This window comes from Dasypus novemcinctus, chromosome 20, assembly GCF_030445035.2.
Source record: "Dasypus novemcinctus isolate mDasNov1 chromosome 20, mDasNov1.1.hap2, whole genome shotgun sequence".
In the NCBI taxonomy this organism is placed as follows: domain Eukaryota; kingdom Metazoa; phylum Chordata; class Mammalia; order Cingulata; family Dasypodidae; genus Dasypus; species Dasypus novemcinctus.
The window spans coordinates 14,452,320-14,469,972 of NC_080692.1; the positions used below are offsets into that span (position 1 = coordinate 14,452,320).

The 17,653-nt window shown below is 49.9% G+C and overlaps 1 protein-coding gene and 1 long non-coding RNA gene across 8 annotated transcripts in view; one reads left to right on the forward strand and one right to left on the reverse strand.

Moving 5' to 3' along the window:
• PFKFB3 (6-phosphofructo-2-kinase/fructose-2,6-biphosphatase 3) overlaps positions 1-17,653 on the reverse strand; it is a 376,565-nt gene that overhangs the window by 352,584 nt on the left and 6,328 nt on the right. The gene's annotated exons all lie outside the window — the stretch shown is intronic.
• LOC131274762 (uncharacterized) lies at positions 1,840-11,368 on the forward strand. Its single transcript, XR_011646628.1, has 3 exons — positions 1,840-2,015; positions 6,453-6,794; positions 8,754-11,368. It is a non-coding gene; the product is annotated as an uncharacterized lncRNA (long non-coding RNA).

Consider the following 17,653-nt stretch of genomic DNA (forward strand, 5'->3'; position numbering starts at 1 on the left):
TGAAAACCCAGGTGCTTCCCCCTGGATGTTTCAGGGCAATGTATATGGTGTTGCCTCGAGGCTGAAAAATACTTGGGTCAGTTACTCCAGGCCTCAGCCCGTCCTGCGCGGGCCCCACTTTTGGCCTGGCAAAATAGGGGAAGGAGTGTCAGATCTCTAAAAGGGAGGAGCTAGGAGGAAGTGGGAAAGACTGTGATCACAGTTGTCAAAGCCAAAGTCAAAACCATTGTTTAGCAAGTACAAGAAAATTTTGCAGGGTCAGTGGGTGAGAAACGGGCACTCGGCTGGAAGATGTGATTTGCTGTTGCGGCAGGAGGCCTCCTCCATCCCTGAGTAGCCCTGGTATCCTCATCTGGCCCAGGACAGTCGCCCTCTTCACCTGAGTTAGAGAATCCCTGATGGAGGTAACCAGGGCTGGGCAAATCCTCTAGTTCAAGGCACTCCATCAGTGCAGGAACCCTTCAGCAGCACCGTTACTCCCAGAGTAACACAATCCATTCATATAGATGCAGCGTATAAAGGCAAGAGCTTCGGAGTCCAGCACAGTTTGAATCTTAACTCCACCCTGTCACTAACGCATGTAAACACCTAGGGTACCAGATCCTGGCGGTGACTCCATTATCCTTCTATTCTTGCCTCTTCTCTGTGGGGGACCCAAGATTTACTTCCTGAAAGCCTTGGTTCTGTCCCCTGCGGCAACAACAGGACCACACCAACCACCTCTTCACAGGAGAGCCTTACAAATAATTGCAGACAGCTGTCACATGCTCCCCAAATCCTGTCTTGCCTGGGTTAAACATCTCCAGTTCTTTAACGGACCCTCCTGACTTGATTTTCTGACCCCTCACTAGCTTAGTCACTCTTCCCAACTAACTTCAGACCCCTTTATCGGAGTTTGGGTTTCGGCCCTGACGTCCTTAAGGTTCTCAGCACGTACCGAGGAGGCAGATGTGGTGTCACTGGAGGACCACTGTGCTGTTGACTGTCAAAGGTCTCTCCCCCAGCTGACTGGGTTGTTTACACTTGTGACAAGGGACAGTGCATCCTCCAGAATGGTACAGTTGTCGTATTTACTCCCTCAGCAAAGACGAAAACACTGCACGCTCTTATGCAACCTCACAGACTCCAACTTTAAAAACAAAAACTCCCCGTCCTGTCTCCTCCCTCCTCAGCAGTTAGCATCCCGCCCCCAGGCCCCCCCAACCCGGCGCTACAGATAAACAACCTCCCAAGCTATTTCCTCCACAGGTTTACAAAGCACAGGCTGCTCCCGGGATGCCGGAAATTTAAAAAAAAAGCCCCGCGGAGAGGAAAACAAAAACAGACCGCCGGGGGCGGGGGCACCTCGGGGACCGCCCCGGCAGCCTGCTGCGGCAGGTGGGGGCGCGACGGGGCGGGGCCGGGCGGCGCGCCCACGTGGACACGGCGTGCGGCGCGGGGCAGGCTGGGACGGGGCGGGGCGGCCAGGTGGACACGGCGTGCGGCGCGGGGCACATTGGCGCGGACGCCCACGTGGACTCGGCGTGCGGCGCGGGGCACATTGGGGCGGGGCGCCCACGGGGACACGGCGTGCGGCGCGGCGCAGGCTGGGGCGGGGCGCCCACGGGGACTCGGCGTGCGGCGCGGGGCACATTGGCGCGGACGCCCACGGGGACACGGCGTGCGGCGCGGGGCAGGCTGGGGCGGGGCGCCCACGGGGACACGGCGTGCGGCGCGGGGCGCCCACGGGGACACGGCGCCCACGGGGACACGGCGTGCGGCGCGGGGCAGGCTGGGGCGGGGCGGGGCGCCCACGGGGACACGGCGTGCGGCGCGGGGCACGCTGGGGCGGGCGCCCACAGGGACGCAGCGTGCGGCGCGGGGCCGGCTGGGCCCGCCGCGAGCTGACTGGCTCGTGCCGCGCGCCTTGGCTGATGTGCACGGCAGGGTCCCCAGCTGACCTCGACCACGGCCAAGGCCGCCCGCCAGGCCAGCTGGGCTCAGCTGTCCCCGGCGTTGGAGGTAAACGGGGCCAGGTGAGAAGGGGTGTCCGGGGCTGTGCGGGCGGCTGGAAGGGGCAAGGGGTTGAAGCGCCCAGGCCGGGGCTTAGGACTTGGTCTGGGACCTGAGTCGGTCCTGCCAGGCCACTTCTTCAGCCAGCCAGCCCTTCCCGGACCTCCCCTCGCCGTAGGGCCTTGGCTTATCTTTAGCAGAGACAGTCCTTAAATGTCTACTCCGGCAACCCACTCCCGCTTGGTTTGGTTTTTTTTTTTTCTCCCCTGCCCCCCCAGCCTTGGTTGCACCCTGTGTCCTTTCGCTGTGTGTTCTTCTGTGTCCGCTTGCATTCTTGTCAGCGGCACTGGGAATCTGCCCCTTTTTGTTGTGTCATCTTGCTGCGGCAGCTCTGTGTGTGGCACCACCCTGGGCAGGCTGCGTTTTTTTCGCACAGGGCATCTCTCCTTGAGAGCCTCCTGTGGGGCTCCCTACGTGGGGGACACCCCTGAGTTGCACAGCACTCCTTGACGCATCAGTGCTGCACGTGGGCCAGCTCCACAGGGTCAAGGAGGCCTGGGATTTGAACCCTGGACCTCCCATGTGGTAGGCAAATGCTGTTATCAGTTGAGCCAAATCCGCTTCCCCTCACTTGGTATTTATCCAGCGTGTTGACATCCAGGCTATACACATTTTTTTTTTCTGCCTTAAAATCCTAAAGTCATGTTGTGCAATAGGAACAAGGTCATTGTGACATAAATGGAAAGTATAGAAAGAGATAATACAAGATATCTCTGGTTCTATTTCCTTACAGACTCTTCCCTGTCAGCACAGATATCTTTTTAAAGCCTCAGGAGATTTAGTATCAGTCCTAAACCTTCGCACCTAATTTATCCTCTCCATTTCCTCGATGTCATCACTAATGGGGAATCGGATATGATCGTGAGGAATTTTATTTTCTTAATAAAACCAGGTTCAAAGAGTGAGGTAGAAGTTGGGCCTTGAGGAGCAAGGCACAAACATACAGGCTTGGTGTGGGGAGGGCTTTCCAGGAGGAAGCTGGTGAGCAAAATAAAAAGCAAGTGGAGGGAAGCGGATGTGGCTCAACCAGTTGGGTTCCCCTCTACCATATAGGAGGTCCAGGTTCGATGCCCAGGGCCTCTTGGTGAGGGCAAGCTGGCCCACATGGAGTACCAGCCCACTCGGGGATGTGGCCCTGTGCAGGAGTACAGCCCTGCGGAAAGCTGGCGCAGCAAGATGAGGCAACAAAAGACAGAGGAGAGAAAGTAAGACGTAGGGGAACAGGGGAGCTGAGGTGGCCAGGAGAGTAATCACCTCTCTCCCACTCCAGAAGGTCCCAGGATCGGTTCCCAGAACTGCCAAATAAGAATGCAAGCAGACACAGAGGAACACACAAGTGGACAGAGAGAACAGGGAATGGGGAAGAAATAAATCTTTTAAAAAGAAAAGCAAGTGAAGAGACAAATATGGGATGCTGGAAGGAGAGGGATGCTTGATTGGAATTTGAGATAGTATGAATTCATGATTTTTTAAAGAATATCTGTTTCCTAGCTCTGTCTCTTGAAAAGGGCCTAGGAACAATGATTGGCCAGTATCCTGGGCTACATTTTCCACTCCACCAACGACCACTCTCCAATCAAAATAACCAGGGCTCCTTAGAGAATTATCGCATTCCAGTCTTGTATCAGAAATAAGGAGGACCTCAAAAATTGAAGAGATATATCAAAAGGATACAGCAGCCATATTGAGAAGGCTCTCAGCCAAATTTAGGACAATTTGAGCATCAAAATGTCAGCAGTGGATTATAACACAAGCAAAGTAGTTTTTTAAATCCCTGATGATTTTTACTGTATGTACCTTATCATTCTCTATTATTTTGGAGTTATTTACATACTAAGGGTGAAATGTACCCCATTCCCCCCCCCCCCCCTTTTTTTTAAGATTTTATTTCTCTTCCCTTCCCTCCCCCCAACCCCAGTTGTCTGTGTCTATTTGCTGCCTCTTGTTTCGTTGTCCGCTTCTGTTGTTATCAGTGGCACGGGAATCTGTGCCTCTTTGTTGCATCATCTTGTTGCGTCAGCTCTCCGTGTGGGTGGCGCCATTCTTAGGCAGGCTGCACTTTCTTTGGCACTGGGCGGCTCTCCTTACAGGGCACACTCCTTGCACGTGGGCCTCCCCTATGCGGGGGACACCCCTGCGTGGCAGGGCAGTCCCTGCACACATCAGCACTGCGCATGGGCCAGTTCCACACGGGTCAAGGAGGCCCGGGGTTTGAACCGCAGACCTCCCCTAACCACTGGGCCAAGTCCATTTCCCCCATTTCCCCTTAATACTTCAATATGTATTACCTGAAAACAAAGATTCTCTACTACATCCATAACCACTGCCTCACCATCAAAATCAGGAATTAACTCTGATACACACTACTGTCTAATCCACAGATGCTGATAAGAATTTGGCCAGTTGTCTCAATAACAGCCAGGCGCCAGTCCAGGATTGTGCACTGCACCTGTGGGCATGGTTCTTTGTGCTGGGTATTGCCTTCAAGGACCTATTCCTTAAAAGGTCCTATCTGGCTTTTTGGAAAATGGATTCTCTGAATAATTTCATTTCTTTGTTAAAAATTAAATATAATTGGTAAAATTAAGAAGCTAGAATTTTTAAAAACGCAAGAATTTTAAATTTTAAAAAATACTTGATTTTATATCATGTTTTGAAGTGACATTCAGTCTTAGATGTATTGTGCTCTTGATGAGTGTCCAATTCTTGGCACACATGGCAGTCTAACTGCTTTCTAACTGTTTTATAAACAATGAAAAGTTACAGCTTTGGAAACTACTGATCTTTTAACAAGTAAAAGGGAAAAAGTCTGCTGCATTTTGTCTTGATTTTTGGACCTCAGGTATGAAGAAATGGATTAATCATAATCCTTGCTCTCCTCATGGATCCTTGAATGGACATCTTTTATGTGTGTTTGTGTAAAGAAATAATTAAGTATGAAACTACCAGCCAAATGATATCTGAATTATTTGCCATAAGTTACATCTGTCTACATGTTTCCCCTTCCCCTGCCTCCCTGAAGTAACATTTTCCTGAATCTTTAAAAGAAATAGTTTATTGTACATGTATTCTTAAAAGTATGTTCCTTAGTTTTAGTTTTAATTCAATAAAAGAGTATCTTACTGTATATAATGTTTTTAGAGTTTTTTTTTTTTTAAGTTATCCATAATGTTGAGTATAGCCATGTATTTGAATGTACGGTATTTACACTGCTGTATAACATTCCATCATGAGAATATACCAAGAATTCTTTAGTTATTCCATCAGTGTGCCTTTGGGTTGTTTATAGTTTTTTTTATTACAGTGCTGCTATGAACGTTATAGTATGAACATCACCTGTGCAAAAGCTGCTCTCAGTTACACATCTAGGAACGGAATTGCTGGTTTTAGGGTGTGTGAATTTTAACTTTTACAAGATGTTTTCACAAGGAACCTCAACCAATTTACACTCCCATCAGCAACACGTATTATTTTGATCCACATTTTCTCCCCAATATAAAACTACCAGACCTCTCAATTTCTGTTAAATAGAGAAAAAATTGTGTCCCACTGTGGTTTGCTTTTTTTTGTTTTGTTTTTTTGAGCTACTGGGGTCGGTGATTGAACCCATGACCTAGTATGTAGAAAGCCAGTGCTCAACCACTGAGCCACATCAGCCACCCAGAGTTGGTTTTTTTCATTTGCTTTTTGTTTTTGTTTTGTCGTTGTTGTCAAAGAGGCACTGAGGACAGAATCTGGGGCCTCCCATATGGAAAGCAGGTGCTCTACTGCTTGAGCCACATCCGCTCCCCTCACTGTGCTTTTGATCGTCATTTTCCTGATCACAAAGGAGGTTGAATTTCTTTAGTTCCTTATCTGATGTTACACACAACCTGATTTCTGAAGTTTTACCTGTCTTATTTCTAACAGAAGCCACAGAAAAGAGCATAGCTGTCAAAGAAACAAAGGACCATCTCCTTGCTCAAAGTTGTTCTGTAACGGGGATTATGATTTTCCTGTTTTGTCATGTATTGTTTATTGGTATTCATTTCCAAGTGAAATGAGCCTTTTAAAGTTTTAGAAGGTTAAGAAATCAGTTTCCTATAAAGCAGTAATGATAACATGACCTTTACTTCATTCAAATGACTTTAAGTGAAAAGCTTTTATATAATGCAGGATTTGAACAAAATTGAATTTCATCTTGAAGTGGATTACCCGTTCTCCTTCCATGTGGGAAATGTAACAATCAGGAACATGATTTTTGGTAAAGTTCATGCCTGCTGACTTGGTCCATTTTTATTATAAAGGAATGACATTCAAGTTTTAGATTTTTTTTCAGAAATAAGTAATTTACAGATTCAGATCCCTGTGTTGTTATGGAGCAGCAACTTGATAAAATTCTCTTTTAATTTTCTAATAAGGGGAAGCGGATGTGGCTCAACTGATAGAGCGCCTGTCTACCATATGGAGGGTCCAGGGTTGCCTCCCCAGGGCCTGCTGACCCATGTGGTGAGCTGGCCCACAACAGTGCTGCCACATGCAAGGAGTGCCGTGCCCCACGCACAAGGAATGCGCCCCACAAGGAGAGCTGCCCTGCGTGAAAAAAGCGCAGCCCACCCAGGAGTGGCGCCGCACATGGAGAGCTGACGCAGCAAGATGACGCAACAAAAAAGAGACACAGTTTCCCAATGCCACGGGATAATGATGCAGAAGAACACACAGCGAATGGACACAGGAGACAACCGGGCGGCCAGGATGAGTTTGTATCCTTTTCACGGGGCTCAAGTGGTCAGCCAGTGGCTGGGCCGAGTTTGTTCAGGAAGCCTTCCTGGGGAGGGATTTTACCATTCCCCTCCAAAATGGAGCCCTTCGCAATTTAAGGAAAATGAGGACAAGACAGAGATTTAACTGGTAATCAGGCACTACTTACACGGAAACTATGCAAAAGCAGAAAACCTCGTAAATGCTTCCCCACCAACTAGGAAAATATCTGTGCACAGTGCCGATAAGGAAACCACACTGAAGCGTTCAGGTTTCTCTGTGTGGCCATGTCACCAGCCCTGCTTTTGAGAACCCTTTTCTTCTCAAGGGAATGTCTGGCGAGGGCCCAGGGCATGCTGCGTCCCTAGGAGCCTGCTTGCTGAGTGCTGACACTCATGAACCATCGGCACAAACTGAACCTCTCTGCTCCAGGAAGTCCCTGTGACCTCCCATGGGCTACTCCGGGCCAACAAGGGCACCCACCAAAAACGGCATGGAGAAGGCTGAGGCGTAGTGACGGAGCTCCACTGAGCTCGCCGCCACCTGCCACCTCCCTGGTTTGTGCAGCTGGTTATAAAAACAAAAAGGAAGGGAGCGGATGTGACTCAAGCAGTTGAGCGCCTACTTTCCACATGGGAGGTCCCGGGTTTGGTTCCCAGTGTCTCCTAAAAACGAAAAAAAAAACAAAAAACAATCGAACGAAAGAGCCAACTCAAGGGCGCCGAAGTGGCTCAGTGGTTGAGCTCCAGCTTCCCACATACAAGGTCCCAGGGTTCAATCCCTGCCCCTGGTACCTAAAAAAAAAAGGAAAGAAAAAGAACTCAGTGCTCCCAGCATTTCTATTAGACAGAAAACAGAAGATGAGTCTCACTCTAAGAGTTCTGGCTTCATGCTTTCATCCCACATCCAATCCCTGGGCAAATCCCACATCTCTATCAGTGAAACACATCCAGAATCCAACCATGTACAGCCACCTCCACCTCTGCGCCCTCACCTGGCCACCTGGATAACTTCAGCAGGCTCCTACCTGGTCTCCTGGCTTGACCCTACACTCCATTCCCCGGAGAGCAGCCATCCACTGTGAATGTTTTATAATCCTCTGCTAAATCCCTCCAGTGGCTCCCCATCTCACACCAAGAAAGAGACAAAGGCCTTACAAGGGCAGGTAAGAACCCACTCTGAGCCCAGGGCCCCAGCCTCCTTACCTTAGTGCCTCAACATACAAGCCCACGCGGCCCCAGGGCCTTTGCCCTGGTTCTGCTCAGAGAGTGACAGGGGCCCCTCCCTCACCCCACTCAGCCTCTGCCCAATCGGGGACCATCCCACTTACAAGAGCAACCCTCCCCCAACCTGCTCTCCCTCTCCCTCCTCTTGACAGCCTTATTTTCCTCCACTGCACCTGTCCCCAGTAGACACACACTCTATATCCATTTATCTGTTGTCTCTCCTCTCCTCCCCCCATGAGAATGTAAGCTCCCCAAGGGCAAGGACTTCGGTCTGCTTGGTCATTGCTGTGTCCTCAGCACTTAAAACCACACCTGGCTTCCTAGGCATGCAATAAATACTTGCTCACTGAAGGCAGGGCTGGCGCCGGCAGGAGAAGGCTCCCAACTGTTTCCACACTTGTGCCTCCTGCCTTTTCTACTAAATTTCCTCAACCACCAAGTCCGTCACCCTCCGTTTAGAAGTGTCTCCAAATCTTGAGCAATTCTGTGAAGGGCCAAGAAATCTGGCCCTTGCGGATGGCTGGTCACTTGTGCCACTTCCCATCCCTTTTACCCAGATTCACTGTCCCTCCGCCGCGTGGGTTGGTTCTGGCTGTTCTGGTTTTGTTTTCTTCCTATGACTGTGTTGTGTTATTTGGGGGAAATAGGCGAGAAACAGGGATTCAGGGAGTGGTAACAAATGAGACTTTCTTGTTCTACCCAAGTCTCGGGCATTTTTCTTAAACACCTGCCTAGACATACAGCACATGGTGGGTGCTCAATAAAACCACCTCTGGCTTCGGATATGAGTATGGCAGAAATCCCCGTTCCTGAATTCACACCGAAGAATACTAACCACCGCCTGCCTGCCACGGGCCCGTCATCATGCTGCGTGTCTACAGCTACAACGCTAGCTCGTTCTTTGATGCTGAGGCACATTTTACTCTCCCTGAAATCAAGATGCATTGAATGACTGCAGGTGAATCACACACTGAACGGCAGTGCTTTTCCATCTCTATGGTCCATAATAGCAAGCCTTAAAATAATGTGTGCTGGTTTGAGGCTTTAATAGATTCAGAAAATCATATTCTTAAACAAACCCGTGCCTGCGCCTGTAAACCCATTGTAGATGGGACCTTTTGATAGATCACTCCAGTTAAGGGCCTTTAATTAGATTGTGGGACCCAGGGTGGGTCTTTTTTTTTTTTTCTTATTTTTTATCCACCCCTCTTTGTTTTTTGCATTTGCTGTCTGCTCTCTGTATCTGTCTGCTGTGTGCTCTGTGTCTGCTCGTCTTCTCTTTAGGAGGCACTGGGAACCGAACCTGGGACCTCCCACATGGGAGAGAGACACTCAATCACTTGAGCCACCTCTGCTCCCTGCTTTGTTGGGTCCCTTATTGTCCTTCTCTTTGTGTCTCCTTGTTGCATCAGCTCGCCATGCATCCCCATCACACCAGCTCACTGTCTTGCTCGTCTTCTCCAAGAGGCACTGGGAACGGAACCAGGGACCTCCCATGTGGTAGGCAGGAGCTCAATCGTTGAGCCACATCCACTTCCCCGAGGTCTTTATCCTCTTACTGGAGTCCTTTTTAAATGACTTAAAAGCCACAAGTACAAAGGAAAAAAGCCACAGTGTCAGAGAGGGGCCAGGAGTGACAAGGCCACCACAGTGCCCTGCATGTGCCTGCTCGCCCCACAGAGCTCGGGGAGGAAGTGAGCCTGGAGGAGAAGGCAGAGACTGGCAGGGCTGTTGCTGCGCCTGGCAACGTGGCAGGAGTCAGGATCGCCTGCAGCCGCCTTCAGTGAGACAGCCTCTCGGCCGATTCCTTGTCCTGGACATTTCCACAGCCTCAGAACCGTAAGCTTTGCACCTAACACATTCGCACTGCCAAAGCCGACCTGCTGCTGGTAGGTTGCCCCCAGCAGCTTTGAGCAAACTAAGACACAGCGGTACCTTCAGTTCAATGCAATGAGATTTCACCCCCGCCGTCAGGGGCCAGCCGCAACGGGACCGTTTCCAGGGGCCTGTGCCGTCGCCCCGGTCAATCGGCCCAGAGGCCGGGGCGGGGCTGGGCCTCGAGCCCCTCGGTCCCAGGGACAGGGAGGCGGGCTGCTGGGGGCGGGGGCGGTTCCCCCAGGGCACGTCCCCCTCGGCTCCTGTGGGAACTCTCTCCACTGTGCGGGGACGACTCTCTAGAGTCCACAGACCGTCAGCCCACTGCAGTCAGAACAGCTGTCCTGCAGACCACCAGGGACGGCAGGGCGGCTCGGCGGGGGCTCCTCAGCCCCACTCCGTCCTCTCGGATTCCCTCCCACTCCCCGCGGAGCGTCTACGAGCAGGGGGGCGGAACAGCCATAACGGTGGCGGCCGCTTACTCCAGGGCAGGGGTAACCCGGGACGCTTGTCATGAAGCTCAGGGCACAGGGACCCACACCACGGGCAGCCTCGCCCTTCCACTGGGCGCCCACCTCAAAACCCGCGAGGGGTTCGCTCACGGCGCGCACGACGACCAAACAGAGGAGGAGCCAGGCTCCTGCGCAAGGAGCACGCGCACACTCCTGAAGGGGTCCGTTCTTCCCCCAGGCACTCAAACTGAGGGGCCCGAGCCTCCCAGAGCTGGGGGCAGCAGGAAAAGGGAGGAGCTGGAGAAGCGGGTTTGTAATCGGGGGCTTTTGTGATTAAATTCCAAGTTCACTAAGGAAGGAACTCGGAACACAAAGGTTGGGGGGAAGATGTCGTTCAATGATGCGCTTGATTGTAATTCTCACACCACTCATCACTTTGTTCTTAAAGAATCCTGGGACGCGGTTAAAAAAAAAATACTACTGGGAGGGGAGCAGTTGTGAGTCACTGGTTGAGCACCTGCTTCCCACATACAAGGTCCTGGGTTCAATTCCAGTACCTACTAAAAAAAACACAAAACTGTGATATTAATAACGGGGATTTGGGCAAAAATACAACCAAACTATGGACAGTACTATATAATAATCTTCCATCAATGTATAGTAATATATTAAAATTTTTCCATCAAATGGTAAGAGAAAAAGGAAGCATGCTAAGTAAAACAAACTCAACAAAAAGTAATACATATTGTTTGATTCTATCTATACAAAATACAAATAAATTATAACGATGGAAACAGCTTGGCCGTTGTGTATGGCAGGGGAAGGACAGAGAGATTGAGAGGTAACTCTGGGGTAGGGTTTTTGTTTGTTGTGTTAGAGTAGTGAAAAGGCTATAATATTGGTTGAAGTGATGAAATGCACAACCCTGTGATTATACCAGATGCCACTGACTGTATACTCTAGATGGATGGTATGGTTAATGGATGTGTTTCAATAAAACTTATTATAGAAAAACCACAAAAACCTACCAGGCTTTGCACACTTCCATGCAGCTTTCATTCTCCCTTCCTCCCTTTCCTCCATTTTCTTCCTTCTTTCCCTTAATTGGACACAATCAAAACATTTCTGGTAATACTTCTGATGTGCTGAAAGGAGCATTCTGTTCCCTGACCTCGAATGAGGAAGCAGGTGGGCCAGGAACTGGAAGGCTCCCTTCCATCAGCCTGACTACAAGCTCGCCCTACTCAGCCAGGCCCTGTCGGTCCCTGGGGTGCAGGTGACCCAGGGTTTGCTCACCTCCAGACCCAGGTTCTTAATCTTTTTTGTTCCACTCACCCCTTACTAAGTCCACACTGCACTGTGCATTATCTAATAAATAGATCACACCCACACCAACACGTCCCCACAAGAATAATTCTTTTCTGAATTCCAGTTCAAGCTCACGGACCCCTGGTTAAACCCCTGCTCTAGAGGGAGCCGACAGCACCCCAACCCAGATCTGCAGCAGGAGCATTCCAGGAAGCAGAGACACCAAAACACCATTAGTTTTTCTAAGTTGGACAGTCTGAAGCCAATTTTTATTTTTTTAGGTCAGTACTCACTAAGAGAAAAAGAGGCTTTCGAATGCTCTTTTAGCTTGATCCAATCCCTTAGCTCCAGAGTAACAGAGGGCCTCATTCAAAAACCTTAATCCTGTTTCTTCTTTCTTTTCTTTCCCCAAATTTAGTTTCTGCTTGAGTAGATGCCCCTCCTATGTGCTCCAGGGGAGCGCTGGCATATTTCTGTGACACCAGATCATTCTAGCCAAGAGAATTTGACTTAAAGTAAACAAAGAGCGAGGTCGTAGAGGCAGGAGGGAGGGTAGAAGAGGGTTTCACAAATTCTTGTACCCCAGGACAACCCAGATGAATACACCGTCCTTAATCTTCAGGGCAAGCACCAAAGTCATAAAACAGGATGCTAATGCCCACGTCTTGAGGCCACATCCCCCTCCAGCAACGGAGAGCACGGGTCAAGAGAAAACAGCCAGGAGGAGAAGGGGTAAAATCTGCATCTCCCCCTGTCCTCTCAGAAGCACTGCAGGTTAAACTCTCAGCCGGCTTGGAGATCAACTTCCAAAGGCCCGCTCTTTGCTCATTAATCCATAAATTTTTCCTGAATGGGAGTGTTCGTGGGGGTGTGGAGTATGTGCTGAATATGCATCACAACCTGACGACCTTCGTCCCTGAAAGGGAGATGATGGAAACCCTTCATTTCCTTCTTTAGACTTGGGTGTGCATTCCCTACTTGCTTTAATGAGCGGTTATCAGTTTAGGTGCAGCTGTAGAGTATCAGATCTAGAGAGTTTAAACAGAAAGGTGTATATGACATGAAATGAATGGCTGAAGATGCTGTGTCTGGTTGAGTTTTATTGTTTTGGGGCTTTTTTAAAATCCTGCTAACATATATGCAACATAAAATTTCCCATTTTAACCGCTTTCAAATACACAGTTCAGTGGTATTAATTACATTCATAATATCGTGAATTCACAACTATCACCAGCTACTACCAGAACTATTCCATCACTCAAACAGAAACTCCACACCAACTAAGCAATACCAACCCCCACCGCTGGTAACCTGTATTCTATTTCTGATTCTATTCCAATTCTTTCATATACATGAGCATCACACAATATTTGTCCTTTTGTGGCTGGCTTATTTCACTCAGCCTGATGGCTTCAAGGTTCCTCTCTGTTGCAGCACGTATCAGAACTTCATTTCTTCTCATGGTTGAATAACCGAGAGTGTCTGTACCACATTTTATCTGTCCATTCAGCATTGATGGACACGTGGATCGCTTTCCACCTGCTGGCTGTTGTGAATATGAACACTGTACTCTGTTCGAATTCTTTCAATTCTTTTGGGTATATTCAGGGTGAGTTTCCAGAAGCACCTTCCAGAGCCACAGTGCAGGAACCACCAAGGGAGCACTTCTCTGGCATTGGGAGGCTGTCTGCCAATTAGGAAATTCCCACTGTGGCTGCGTTGCTCAGGAATCCTCCACAGAAAGGTCAGATACCTCGACAGCAGTGCTTGCCAGGAGCCCCCAAAGCAGGGGGCTTTTGAGGCTAGGACTTTTCCTAGCCTCAAACCACGAGCCAATAAATTCTCACTGCTTAAGGGAACACACTATATGGTATTTCTTTTAGCAATCAGGAAACTAAAACAGAGGCCCTGAAATCAATTTATGGGACCAGGAACATGTTTAATGAACTGGAGTGGACTAGAAAACATCAGCATGTACCACATATTCTAAGGACAAGTACTGTGGCATGAAATTTTCTGTCCGGGCATCAACTGAGAACTATTATTAACTCAGAATTTCTGGGGGTGAGGGCCCAGGCAACAGAATTTTTTAAAAAGCTGTCCCAGTTAAGTTTAATATGCAGCCAGGAAAGAAAGCCACAAGAGTCTGGTTTCTGAGAAACGTTTCTGTACTCATTGTTCCCCAACAAGTGTCCACCTCATAAAAGAGCTTTCTCTGGCCAGGAGCAGACACACCTTCTCTTCCTGTTCCCACGCCCACACTTCCTCTGGGGATACCTAAGTTCCTGTTCATCATGCACTGACGGATTCAACCTCTCTCTACTGCGTGACTGGGACTCCCACAGGGGAGAAGGCTTCCTGAATCCAAGAGTTCAGTATCTGGAGTCGGCAGCCAAAACAGCAAAGCCATCTCTCCAGAGATCACGGCTGTTACCTCAGAAACTTCACCACCACCTTGGGATCCCTGCACACCGAGGAACACGGCCAGAAGCAAGGGGCCCATGACCTCTGGGAAAACTGCTGCTTTTTCACCTGGGAGAGCACGGTGGGGAGAAGGGGAACTCTCTTTTAGACAAAGCTCCTTGGTAAGACACAGGGGAACCATGTTTGCCTGTTTTGTCAGAATGCCATCTGGAGAAGCGCTGGGATAGGCTGCTCTCAGACACGGCAGGCGCAACTGCTGACACCGCCAAGAGCCCGATGCGCACAGAAGCCAATGCTGAGTCACTTTGATGTTGAGAAAATAAAGAGTTTATTGTGTAGTCGACCAGCAAGGAGACCAGAGGCAAGCCTCAGAGGAAGTTTCCCCAAACAAAATGGGTGCTGGGGTTTTATACCACCTGGGGAAGGTGGGAGTAGCTAAGAATGGGGTGACAGGACATGGACCGATTCAGTTTGGGAAAGGCGGCTGAGTGGCCTGGTTAAGGATGATGTGGGCCAATCCCACCTGGGAAGACAGGCTAAGTGGAGCACACTCAGTTGCACGTTACGCTTGGTCTTAAAATGGAGGCCTAGCAAGCTCAGTGAGTAGAACCGGTCAGAGCTGGCTTTAGGAGGGGCTGCAAGGGGGAGAAGAAACAGTACCGTATTTTGTGAGGCAGCAAGCCTCCTAGGAATAAACATGAGGAGGTGGGTATTTGTAAAAAAAGGAAGTAGAAAACTTCTAGAAACTTCTACAAACCAGCGAGGGAGGGGGCTACTCTGAAAAGTGGGTTAGTAAGTGGCGCTTTCACCACACCAAACCCTTCTCCTCAGACTTCCCTTGCAAGGGCTTACCTTGCTCACACCTGGGACACAAGAGTCACCAGGTGCCAGGCTCCCTGCCTGGGGGTGACAGGAAGGGGGCAGGGTTCCACAGCTCCTCCCCGAGTCCCCCGACCGTGGCTCTACTCCACTGTCCTAATCACCCACGAGGAAACCGTGGAAATATTCCTCTCCAGGTCATGAAATTAAGAACAATTTCTGTGTGCTATATCATTTTTTGCATTTTCCAAGTTACACTCGAACATATTTAGAAAAAAACTAGGGCTTCCTAGGCTGGTTTTTTTTTAACGATTTTCTTAAATTACGGAAATTGTAGATTCTAGATGTCGGTACTAGCTGTAAAATCTAGCTGTTGCTTTGTTTTTTTAATAAGTACACTCTTTCCTCTGACCACCTGTGAAAGCTACTACATACTGCTCTTTCCTGACGTACCCGGGGAAGGCCCTTCTAGTAATAACTGCTCCAGAGTCTGGGAAAGAAACCGAAGGATTCTTTCCCGTGAAGGAAGGGCAGACAGCGAGTTCTAGACAGACCTCGGGGGAGAAAAAGGTGTAGCGTGCCTCCTCGGAGCTTGGATTCCTTTTGCCATAAAACTCAGTCCTGAATCAAAGCCTGGAGGAACGCAAGGTCACGGATTTCTTCATCTGCCACCTGCTTGCAAACTTGGCCCCCTGGCCAGGAGACAACAGGTCAGGGTGCCCAGGACAAAGTCTCGGGAGGGCAAAGGGACAGACGGAATTCTTTATGCCTCCTGCAGCCAGCTTAACCAAGAAGCTTGGGAGACTGGAGACTCGGCAGGCGTGACAAGCCTCAAAGCCACCAGAAGGCAAAGACCTCAGAATTAGGGCGTCGAAGGAGTGTGTGTTCTCATCCCTTCTTTTACACGTGGGTAAACTGAGGCCAAGTATCCTTAAGTGGTTTTTGCCTGAGACTATCCTCCCGCCCCCCTCCCCCCCCCCAGCCAGTCTTGGACACAGTTGGGCCTGCAGTCCCTGGGTCAGCCATCTCTCCCAGGCCCCTGGGCCTTTTCAGACGCCTCCAGCATCTCAAGAGGGACAAGGGCCAGCCCTCTGCGGCTTCATCCACCTTCTCACGTCATCGTTTCTGCTGCCCGTGGCTGCCTGCCAGAGCCTCTCAGCACAATCTCCACAGGAGTAAATGATTAATAAAACCCGCAGCAGACCAACCAATCTGCACTCGTGAGCACAATCCTGTGGAAGGAGCAAACGTCTCCACCTGCGGAGCCTGTTCCTGGGATCACCTGGGAGCCACTGGATTTGGGGATGGGGGGTGGGGAGAGTAGACCTGAGCAGGGCCCTTGGGTTACATCACTCCCCAACTCCTACAGAACAGCAGGCAAGGGCCCCAGGGCACGTCTCCACCTGCCCCACCCTTACCCTCCCTTCCTTCATTGCCCAAGTAACTTTAGTGACTCTTCCCTCCCCGTGCATGTTATCTAGCTTTTATCTTAAAACAAATACTGAGAAAGGCAGGACACACAGACACACAACCTGAATGGCCTTCCTTACAACCCCCCAATCCAACCCCGAGGGCAGCGGTCCCAGCCCTCCTAGGGGACAGCTGCCTATACCGGGGACAAGAAGGGTGGCGGTTGTCAGGGTTGGGTGCTGGGACAGAGATGAGGACACAGGCCCTGCCCCTCAGTGGCCTGTGATGTTAGAGAAGAGGCTCACAGTTCATTGCAGGGGGCATAAGAATGCGACCGAAGCTTGAAAACTTTAAAGAACCACAATTCTCGGTGAAAAGGGCTTCCCGAATGCAATTCCCAGGACTGAATTAGCCACGCAGCAGACAATGTTCATGCCGGCAGCACCAGTTTTTTTGTTTTTTAAGATCGTGCGATTTGATGTTTCCAAGAAAATACCAAGTTAGTGACCTCAATAAAAATTGGAAAGTTCATCTTCCTTACATGTATGGCTTGGTTTGTGTTTATTTTAAATTGCATATGGGGGAGGCCCATAATCAAGTGTTTATGGCATCTAAAGATGTCCGTTTGGCTGGCAAATACCCATTCCAAAGCAAAGTGCTCACAAATTTACAGGAGGCAATCTAAGGACAAGTCAGTGTTCAACGCTGAGCTGGGACAGAATCTGCATGCCAAGAGCTGCCCTGTGCGTAGAGCAGACAGAAAAGGCAACACAGGAGACATGAACTTGGGCAGGCCCTTCAAGAACGACCAGAAGCCTAGATATGTGTGTTTCCATGTAGCATGCAGGATGGAGGCATTTGGGAAGGAGGGGCTGGGTCTGAGGAGGGGCGAGAGGGGTGGGGAGACACAACAGGAGAATGCACACTTGGGGAAGCAACTGTGGCTCAAGCAATTGGGCTTCCGTCTACCACACGGGAGGTCCAGGGTTCAAGTCCCGGGGCCTCCTGGTGAAGGCGAGCTGGCCCTCACAGCAAGCCCGAGCGGAGACCTGGCCCACGCAGAGAGCTGGCCTACACAGGAGTGCTGGCCCATGCAGAGAGCTGGCGCAACAAGATGATGCAACAAAAAGAGACACAGAGGAGAGACAATAGGACACTCAGCAGACCAGGGAGCTGAGGTGGTGCAAGAGATTGAGCACCGCTCTCCTACTCCCAAAGGTCCCAGGATCAGTTCCCAGTGCTCCCTAAAGAAAAGACAAGCAGAACACAAATGGACATAGAGAGCAGACAGTGAGTGCAAAACAGGGGGCTGGGGGTGGGGGGATAAATAAATCTTAAAAAAAAAAA